Source organism: Desmodus rotundus, chromosome 13 (genome assembly GCF_022682495.2).
Source record: "Desmodus rotundus isolate HL8 chromosome 13, HLdesRot8A.1, whole genome shotgun sequence".
In the NCBI taxonomy this organism is placed as follows: domain Eukaryota; kingdom Metazoa; phylum Chordata; class Mammalia; order Chiroptera; family Phyllostomidae; genus Desmodus; species Desmodus rotundus.
The window spans coordinates 54,245,304-54,255,711 of record NC_071399.1 but is presented as its reverse complement, the minus strand read 5'-3'; positions in this window follow the sequence as shown (position 1 = coordinate 54,255,711).

Here is a 10,408-nt window from a genome sequence, read left to right as displayed (position 1 = left end):
AGGAACAGGGAATAAGAAGCATAAATGGTAGGTATGAAATAGACAGGAGGGGTTAAGAATAGTATGGGAAATGGAGAAGCCAAAGAACTTATATGTATGACCCATGGATATAACTAAGTTGGGGAAATGCTGGTGGGAGGCTATGTACAGGGCAGAGGGGAATAAAAGAGGAGAAAAACATGGGAAAACTGTAATAGCATAATCAATAAAATATATTTAAAAAAGAAATTGAGACAAGTGTAATAGAATAAACAATTAAAAAAATATTTCAGAGAAAAAAGGAAAGAAAATTTGATTTAGAAAAGAAAGGGTAAGAAAAAGAAAGCTGGCTTCCATCCCTCCACCAGCCCACTTTTCCAAGCCTGTGACCATGCATGTGCTTCTGCTCATATCACCTTCCCTCTAGCTGTCATTCCCCTTCTTTATTTCATCAAAATCCTCCTCCAATTTAAACATCTCCAGCCCTAGTAGAGCCTCCTCCACCCAGCCCCCACCACCAACACTAACTGCTGGTTGGTTGCTCTGTGTCTTCCCACACTTGGTGTGTCTTTTCATTGTCATCACCAACATAGTGAAGTGCTAACTCCTCCAGCAATAGTTAGCACAGTTCCTGGCATTTAGAAATTAATGAGTGTCAGTCGAATCAAACAAATGAAAGAATGACTGAATAAATGACCAAACTGTTAGACTAATTATTTTGGTTATTTTCTTGGACCACATGACACCCACTCTAGTCATGCAATTCATTGTTCAGCTATCAATTCTTGTGACTGGACTGTGAGCCCCAAGGAGTGCACAGACTAGTCACCTTGTGTGTTCCATGCCTAGCACAAGCCTCACACATCAGAAAAGTTTAATTAAATACTTTCCAATGACTGGATGGATGGATAACTAATAATCAACCTCCAGACTGGTCAGAACAGCATACCACAGAGAAAAGCCCTGCAATGATTCTCCTAGAACCTCACACACATGCTCGCCCTTCCTGGGGCCTCCATGGGTGCCACAGCTTGCACATTGCAGCTCCAGAGCTTGGGCCATGGAGGCTTCTTCCCATGCCTTTCACCAAACAGTGTGCCAAGACTGAAAGCAGTCTGTGACTGCATTGCAGCACAGCACCTCTCTTTTGGTTTCACTTCAAATCATTTCATTTTAAGCAAAGCTTTCTGGGGCCAAACCGCTACCCAGTGCTGCCAAACTCAACCGGTTCTTAGCAAATCCTGAAGGTGGCATTAAAAATCACCAGGACTGGCAAGCATTGGAATGAAGAGCCATGTCTGGGGCAGGCAGGCTTTGCTTTTGTGTGTGTGTGTTTTTTTATTAATGGTGATGTACACAGGGCTTATCAAGCTGCTGCTGCCACTGGCCACCAGGTTGTCCCCACTCAGGAACTTGATGTGCAGTGAATTGATGACTCCAAGACAGGAGTGGCCCACTTGGATCATCTGTCTGACAGATGTCCCTGACAGCAGACTGCTCTGGGATTGAGCCTTCTATCCCTATCATTTGCAGTTTGGATTCAATCTTAAGAGCAGTTTCCTGTTCCCCTGCATCAGAGAATGCTGTGAGGCTCACTGTATCACCACCAGCCACCCTTTGAAAGTTGTTTGGTCACCCCTATCCCTGTGTTCCCAGCTGTCCAGCCACTGGAGAACTCGTGTAGGCAGCACTGTGTGTCCAGGGAACAGGATGGCAGAATCACTTCACCGCCTCGCCCTGAGCTGCTGGGTCCCTGACAGCCAAGCAGAGAGTGCTGCCCTGCCAGAGCCAATGAGGGCATCCATGTGCACCACTATGTAGCATGCTACAATCAGAGCATCTGTCTGTGGGACTTCTGGGGTCCCTTACCTACTGTGGCCAGGCTAAAGGACTAGGACTCTGACCAGAAACTTAAGACCCAATTCAGACTGAGAACCAAGATGGTGGCGTAGGTAGACACACTGCGCCTCCTCACACAACCAGAACTGACAGAGAATCAAACGGCAAGGGGGTCTGACACAAAGGAAATAAAAAATAAACATTCATCCAGACCGGCAGGAGGGGCGGAGATGGGCACGGGGGTGGAGAGGACTTGCGTGGCTGTGGCAGGACCAAGACTGGTGGAGTGTGGGACAGCGCAGGCAATCCGAGCACTAGCAGACCCCGCGACCCCACATTTGCACACAGATAAACCGGGACGAATGGCAGGGAGCTAAACAGACCACGCAACCCAGGACTCCAGCACCAATAAATAAAGCCTCAAACCTCTGATTGAAAACGCCCGTGGGGGTTGGGGCGGCAGCATGAGAAACTCCCAGCCTCACAGGAGAGGTCATTGGAGAGACCCACAGGGCCCTAGAGTGTGCACAAGCCCACCCACTCAGGAACCAGCACCAGAGGGGCCCAGTTCGATTGTGGGTAGCTGAGTGAAGGATTGAAATCCGGAGGAGAGTGAAGCAGGCACTATTGCTCCCTCTCAGCCCCTCCCCCCCACATACAGCGTCACAGCACAGCCACCAGAGTTACCCCACCCCAGTGAACACCTAAGGCTACACCCCTTAAAGTAACAGATGCTCCAAGACAAAAAAAAAAAAAATGGCCCAAATGACAGAACACTTCAAAGCTCCAGAAAAAATACAACTAAGCGAGGAAGAGATAGCCAACCTATCGGATACACAGTTCAAAACAATGGTTATCAAGAAGCTCACAGAATTGGTTGAATCTGTTGGAAAACCATATGAAAAAATGAAGCCTATGCTAAGAGAAACAAAGGAAAATATACAGGGAACCAACAGTGATGCGAAGGAAACTGGGACTCAAATCAATTGTGTGGACCAGAAGGAAGAAAGAAACATCCAACCAGAAAAGAATGAAGAAACAAGAATTCAGAAAAATGAGGAGAGGCTTAGGAACCTCCAGGATATCGTGAAATGTTCCAACATCCGTGGAGGGTCTGCACTTCCCCTGTCATAGTCGTTTTATCTTGACCTGGTCTAAATCATACAGTCATGCAATGAGTGCATTATGAATTATAGGGGTGCCAGAAGGAGAAGAGGAAGAACAAAAAATTGAAAACTTATTTGAACAAATAATGAAGGAGAACTTCCCTAATCTGGCAAAGGAAATAGACTTCCGGGAAGTCCAGGAAGCTCAGAGAGTCCCAACAAAGCTGGACCCAAGGAGGAACACACCAAGGCACATCATAATTACATTACCCAACATTAAATGCAAGGACCTATATCCAAGATTACTGTATCCAGCAAAGCTATCATTTAGAATGGAAGGGAAGATAAAGTGCTTCTCAGATAAGGTCAATTCAAAGAAGTTCATCATCACCAAGCCCTTATTATATGAAATGTTCAAGGGAGTTACCTAAGAAAAAGAAGATCAAAAATAGGAACAGTAAAAATGACAGCAAACTCACACTTATTAACGACCACACCTAAAACAAAAACGAGAGCAAACTAGGCAAACAACTAGAACAGGAACAGAACCATAGAGATGGAGATCACATGGAGGGTTGTCAATAGGGGAGTGGGAGGGGAAAAGGGGGGGAAAGGTACAGAGAATAAGTAGCATAGATGATAGGTGGAAAATAGACAGGGGGAAGGTAAGAATAGTGTAGGAAATGTAGAAGCCAAAGAACTTATAAGTATGACCCATGGACATGAACTATAGGGGGGGGAAGTGGGAGGGACGGGGTGGGCAGGATGGAGTGGAGTGGGGGGGGAATGGGACAACTATAATAGCATAATCAATAAATATATATTTTTTAAAAAGACCCAATTCAAAAGTCTGTACCCTATGAAACCTTCCACAACAAACTGACCATCACTAACCTTAACAGCAGAGTTGGTTATTCTCTGTTCTGTGCCCACCTGCTATTCAATTCAGTTTCTCATTGTAATCACACTGTGAGGGGGCTGAAGACTGACCTCTGAAAAGCCTGATCCCCAAAAAAGATTCACACTCTCCACTATCAGGAAGCCCAAGAGGTGGGACCCTACATGCTTATATAAAACTTCCCATTTGGTGGCTTTCCCACAGCGTGGAGGGTCTGCACTTCCCCTGTCATAGTCGTTTTATCTTGACCTGGTCTAAATCATACAGTCATGCAATGAGTGCATAATGATGTTTCTCAGTTTCTCAGGATGGACCGCATATACACCGGTGGTTCCATAAGATTATGATAGAGCTGAAAAATTCCCATTATCTAATGACATTGTAACTGCTGTAACGTGGTAATGCAATACATTACTCATGTATTTGTGGTGATGTTGGTGTAAATAAACCCACTGCACTAGCAATATATATAAGTGCTACATGCCATATTTTTACTGTACTTTTTTATGTTCAGATACAAAAATAATTACCATTGTGTTAGAGTTGTCTATAGTACTCAGTAGAGAATATGATATACAGGTTTGTAGCCTAAGAACAACAGGATATACCATATAGCCTAGGTGTGTAGTAGGCTATGCCATCTAGGTTGGTGTAACTTCACTCATTATCACACAACAATGAAATTGCCTGACGATGCATTTCTCAGAAGGTAACCCTGCCATTAAGTGAAGCATGGCTATAGTGGAGAGAACAAGAAGGTGTAGAAGCAGGTGATAATTTTCTTGTCCTTAAGATTCCCCCAGAAGGAGCATCCAGACCTAGAAATTCGTTGGAGTTGTCTTACATGTGAGACACACTATGATTCCCTCGGCCCCTGTTTCCTACTGGAAAAAGGAGAATGAGGTTCAGCTCATCCCTTCAGTGTGTCTTCCAACATACATTTCTCTAAGCTTACTATGGACTAGCACTGTGAGGGACAGAGGAGGGAAGAGAGAAGAAACACAAGGCATGGTCTCTATTCACATTAAATTCCAGGACAGATTGTAGGTACAGTAGGAGACCAGGGGAGGGAGTCAATACATAGATAGAAAAATCTCCAAGAAGCAGATGGGATTAAATGAGTCTTGAAGAATAAATAAAATTTGGGTAAATCGGTGCTGATGGGAGAGTGAACAGCATTCCAAATGGATTGAACAGCATACACTGAGATAAGAATGGGTCCAATGTGTACAAGGAACAGATTCACAGGCTTTGCCTTCATTCCCACCCTCCCTTGGTGCATTTCTTCTAGGGCAAGGAGGAGAGTTCTTGCTATCCTACTCAAGTTCCAATGAAAAAAATGGTCAGAACAGGAGTCCCAGAAAACTGCAGTCATCCAGTTGGGTCCAGTGAGAGAAGGGAAAGAGACAAGTTGCTCTTTGGCAGCTTTGGATGGATGACCTTAGTCACATGGGCAGCATGTGCACTTCTGGGGAAACATCTTGATTCTGCTCCAGGCTGGGGTAGGGGCAGCCCTACGCTTGCTTAGAGGGGACAATCAGCAGCTTCATGTTTCCTTGTCCACTGCAGCGAGATACCAAGGTGCCAGCACATTTGCTGCTGCCCATCATGGAGAATACTTATGGGCATGTATTTTTTACTTTCTTTCTGGTAGGTCCAAGGAGACAGATGAAATCTCTAGCTGAAGCTGGAGCCTCCAGTCTTACTGGGAGTCTTGCATTCACACTAATACAGCAGAGTTGCCAGAGCTATTAATGATTCTAAACCTTCTGGCTGCACATTGGAGAACAATTTTTTTTAATCCAAGCAAGACTTTCCTCCAGTACAAATGAGCACCCAAAAATGAATTCACCCACACAAGCCATTTCTTCTGGTTGAACATTATCAGCTTTTGGACCTTGGCTGAAACTGAGTCACTTTACCGTCAATTCACAAAATACAATTATCCGCTGTCTGGTTTTCTGATAGCAATTCTTTCATAGGTGAAAAATGCAACTGTTGAGTCCACTATTGAGAAACCTTGACACCAGAAAACAGAGGAGCCAGCAGCAGGCAGCTCATCAAACTCCAAACCTATTTTCCCAGTGCCTCAGGAGTGAATACTGGGAGAAGAAACCCTTAAATAATCATCATCACCAATGAGAGAGAGAGAGAGAGAGAGAGAGAGAGAGAGAGAGAGAGAGGGAGAGAGAGAGAGAGAGAGAAAGGAGGAAAGAAATGAGTGTCCTGTCTCTAGCTGTTAAGAACTAATTCCTAAAACATTGTTGGGTTGCCACACAGGGGTGAGAGAGAGATCCCAAATCAAGGGTCTTGGAAATATTCACTACTTTTCTTTCTTCCAAATAATATCAAAATCCATTATTATCTCATTTTCTTGGTTTATTGGTATGTAATTCTCACCAACAAGGCTGGAAATATTGGACCTTATTCTCTTGTGAGCAGAAGAGAAGAAATACTCTCCCCGGGAGCCAAGTGTTCATTTGTGTGAAGTAAATTACCTCTTCTGCAGTGCAAAATGGTTGGGATTCTCCCATTTGGGCCCTGAAAAATACCCCCTTGGGAGCAATCTGCTCAACCACATGTGATAAATTCCTTATATTTTTAAACTATCCTCTCTGGTGTGTCTGGCTAGGTGAAGAGAACTAGCCAAACTAAGTCAATCAAGTTAAATTTTCCCTCTGTTTTGTTGGCTTCTTTCTAAGCAGTCTATTTCTGCTACACACACACACACACACACACACACACACCCCTTGTCCTTTTTTTCTCAGTCTCTACTCCTTTCTCCCTTAGTCTCTCCCTCCCCTTCTTTTCCAAACCCTCTCAAACTGGCCCCTAACCCCCTTTCCTTTCTTCACTCCTCATATGACTACTCCTCCCTCCATCTTTCTCTTTCTTCCCACTCACCTCCTCTGAAAATAAGTCACAGTAAACAGAAACCTCTAGGTTAGAGTACAAATAAATAGAAAGAAAAATTCATCAGGAACCAAAAAACAGGATCTCTGTTTAATGTATGGTTTAAAACTTTCAAAGGCTTAATGAAAATTTGGCACACATATGGTGTGTGAAGCTTGCATCTTTGCATTATAAATCTGACGTCAACTCACAGATATAACGATTTTGGCTCTTTGCCTTTCTAAAAGGAGACAAAACGTTTGCAGTCATTATTGGCATTGCTGTCTAACAAGAGAAAGGAAGACTCTAATTATGACTAGACAAATCACAAGGAAGGTTCATTTCAGTGCAGTCCCGAGAAAACAATGCATTAGGGAAAATTAATGAGGGCAAGGGGTGGATAAAAGAGAAATATCTTCAATTTGCTGAATGTCCTCAGCTACTCTTCCAACCCAGACACACAGGATTGCAGGCTTCCTGGCTGTGTTAATTGCCCCAAACTCTCCCTGTCCACGTGTCCTCTGTGCTACCTTGAGAATTTCCATGCTCACTCTATAGAGAGGCACCTAAAAAAATGTTGTGAGCAAATTAAGCAGCACTGGAGTATTCGTAGGAAACTTCGTGGTTTACAGGAACCTGGAAGGAATCCTTTTGTTATACCAGTAGTCATGTCCTCATTTCTGAGTTTTATAAATTCTACATTACATGCATCAGGTTTTCTCAAAATGGGCTTAAATTGGTCACCTCTAAAGCCATGTCCACATGGGAAAGTCAATAACCTTCCCAAAGTAGACAAGAAGAACTTTGCCAACACTCCAGACCAGCTTAAAGCCCATTTCTCAGCCTTCTCTAACTCCAGGTCTAGTTTCTCTCCTCCCCAAAGCCACAGTAACACCACCTGGACCCATTCCCATTCCCCACAGTGGAGATCTGGAAATTTGGAGAGATTTTGGTGGAGAGAGGCATAGTAATGGCATAAATAAGAGGCACACTATCCTGGCTTCGACCAGGGGAAGGACCAAATGAAAGAAGGAAGGGGTGATAGGAAGCAGGCATTTAATCCAATGGCCTGCCTCATTTAAACCCCAAACACTCTTCAGTAAATAGATGACAAACATACAAACCTACAGCAATGCCTCTGAAGGCTAGGAGGGCCCAGCATTCTGATGAGCTGCAGGCTGTGTTATAAATCTGGAACTTTCTGGAGTGATCATGAAGATAAACACACAACTGCTCCTTATGAATTTGTAAGTTAACCAGACCTCTGACTACACACTTATTCCCTTCTGAGGCACTTTGATACCCTTTATTAAAAACCCAAATGATAGTGACAATGTCTGCTACCACTAGTTTGGTTTGATGGGGTATGGATGGAAGGTAAAATTGTCCAAGGTCCCTGTGATCTCACATCTCCCAGCCCTTTCAGCCTGGTCTCACACTGGCTAAAAGAACCTTTAGATTGAGTTCATCTGTCTGTGTTCCAGATGCCCGTTGCCATGGATAATGAGCCATGGCTGTTTATTTACATAACTTCTATTTGCCTAGGGACCCATAAGCTTATTTATTCCAATAAACAGACACTGTACACCTGTGTAAGTGGAAAGAGAAAATGCATGACATTTTTACTGAAACAGACAGGATTTTCCTGTTAATAAACTTACATGTGACAGTAGTAGATTATAATCAATATTGGACTTGGTGTTTCAGAACTGTCTTCTATTTGAAAAATAATAAAAACCTTATTAATTTGAAATGCCAAGGACCATGAAAAACTTCACCAGCTTAACCCACTTTAGAGTAGCTAATATTTTTGTTCAAGGAACAGTGGGGCATCCGGCAGCTGAGGGAAAGCAGTTGCTTCCAATCAAGCATGATTTTGAATAACCAATATTGATTTAATGAGGTTTTACTCTATATCAGCATTTCAGCCAGCACTAATAGAGCCACATAACCTTCCAAGGTCAAGCCCAGAGATTTACCCCTTACCTGAGGTGGAAAATAATGAAATCTGTTTTCCCTCAGGGGAAAAAATACCTATAAATCACATTTTCCACACCTCACGTGGCTGCCTCAAATGGCCCCACTGCACGATATGTCTATCTGTCACTCCTTCAGCTGCCTCAAGGAGACTCCATCCGGCTCTGGGGAGAGAGGCAGCAGAAGGAAAATGACAACTTGGGCATCAGACTGACAATTTGAGCATGGGCTGTGCTGCAGCAAGGCTGGGAGTTGAGGGAAAGATTCTCAGTATCTCAGGGTGGCTTTTATTCCTCCCTAAGTAAAATGAGCATGAACTGTGCCAGTCAATCAGCCTAAAAATGGGAACAGCCTCAGAATAGAAAGGTTATTGGCTGGTAGACATCTCCACATTGATCTTCATTTTCATAAATCAGGACTGTCAGCTGCAATCCCACCATTTCGAACAACCATGTGTTCCACAATGCAAATATGTAATATATTAAAACCAATTGGTAGACTCCTCGCATAGATTATGAATCACCTATGGAACTCAGAGTAATTGTATTAGAGTTAAATTCACACATCCTTTTGGAACTATGGCATCTGTAAGGGACCCTGTGCCCTAAGACAAAGAGGGGAGAAGGAAACCTGAGATACTGACAGAATCTTTCCCTAAACTCCCAGCCTCAATGCAGCACAGCCCATGCTCAGACTGTCAGTCTGATGCCCAGTGGTTGACAAGTCCCCTCCACAATGGACTCAGACCCCGCCTAGGTCATACAGGGCACAAGACCCTTGCCCCAGGGAAGACTAGATGGAACAGAGTTAACGTTTTATGATATTACAGGATAGCATACTTTGTTGCCCTATTTCAACGCTGGAAAGCTGTTCCTTGACAGTTGTGCAGTATCCTAATGGCCGCTAGAGGGTGCAGCAGGGACAATCTGGGAGTTGCCCTATATTGATGTTGCTGAGATAGGAAGGGAGCTGTCCTGGGACCAGCAGGAAGAGGAGAGGCTCAAGGTGACAACCCAGCAAGTGGGGCTGGGCAGAGCTATGGTGCCTGAGTAGTGACATTTTGGGGGAAGGTGGGAAAAATCAGCAAAAGGAAGACCAGAAAGTAGAGGTTGGGGTTGTAGCCAGCTATTGTTGCCTCAAGACAATGATTTCCTTACTTTTCTTGGTATGTTGGTGAAGATATTATCAACACATACAGTTATGTGAATGATTTATAATTTTTGTGAATTATCCTACATTATCAACTACAGAGAGAAGGCATTTTGGAGTCATAAATCCTAGAATATCTCCAACATACCATCTACCAACCAAATGCTATTACTTGCTTGGCCCTAATGCTTCCTTGCCCTTCTCTCCAACAAACCCTTTGCATCACTTACCTCATTCTCACCCATCACCCTCCTGCTCATTAAGCACTTACTATGTGCTAGAGCTAAGATTACAGTGATGGGAGAGAGAAAAGACACAGTTCCTGATCTCAAGGAAATTACCATCTACCCCTACTTCTATATTCCTTTTCATTCAGTATTTGGGGAGGAACATAATGTTAAATAAATAAAATTTGGGAAAATATTTGTGGACCAGATAGTAAAAAGTATTTAATGTCATGCCATGGATTTTAGATTTCATCCCACTGGCAATGAAGGATTTTAAGCAAGAGACTTGGGTCCAGCATTGAGTTTTGAAAAGATTTGGAGGCAAAAAAACATGTTCAGCT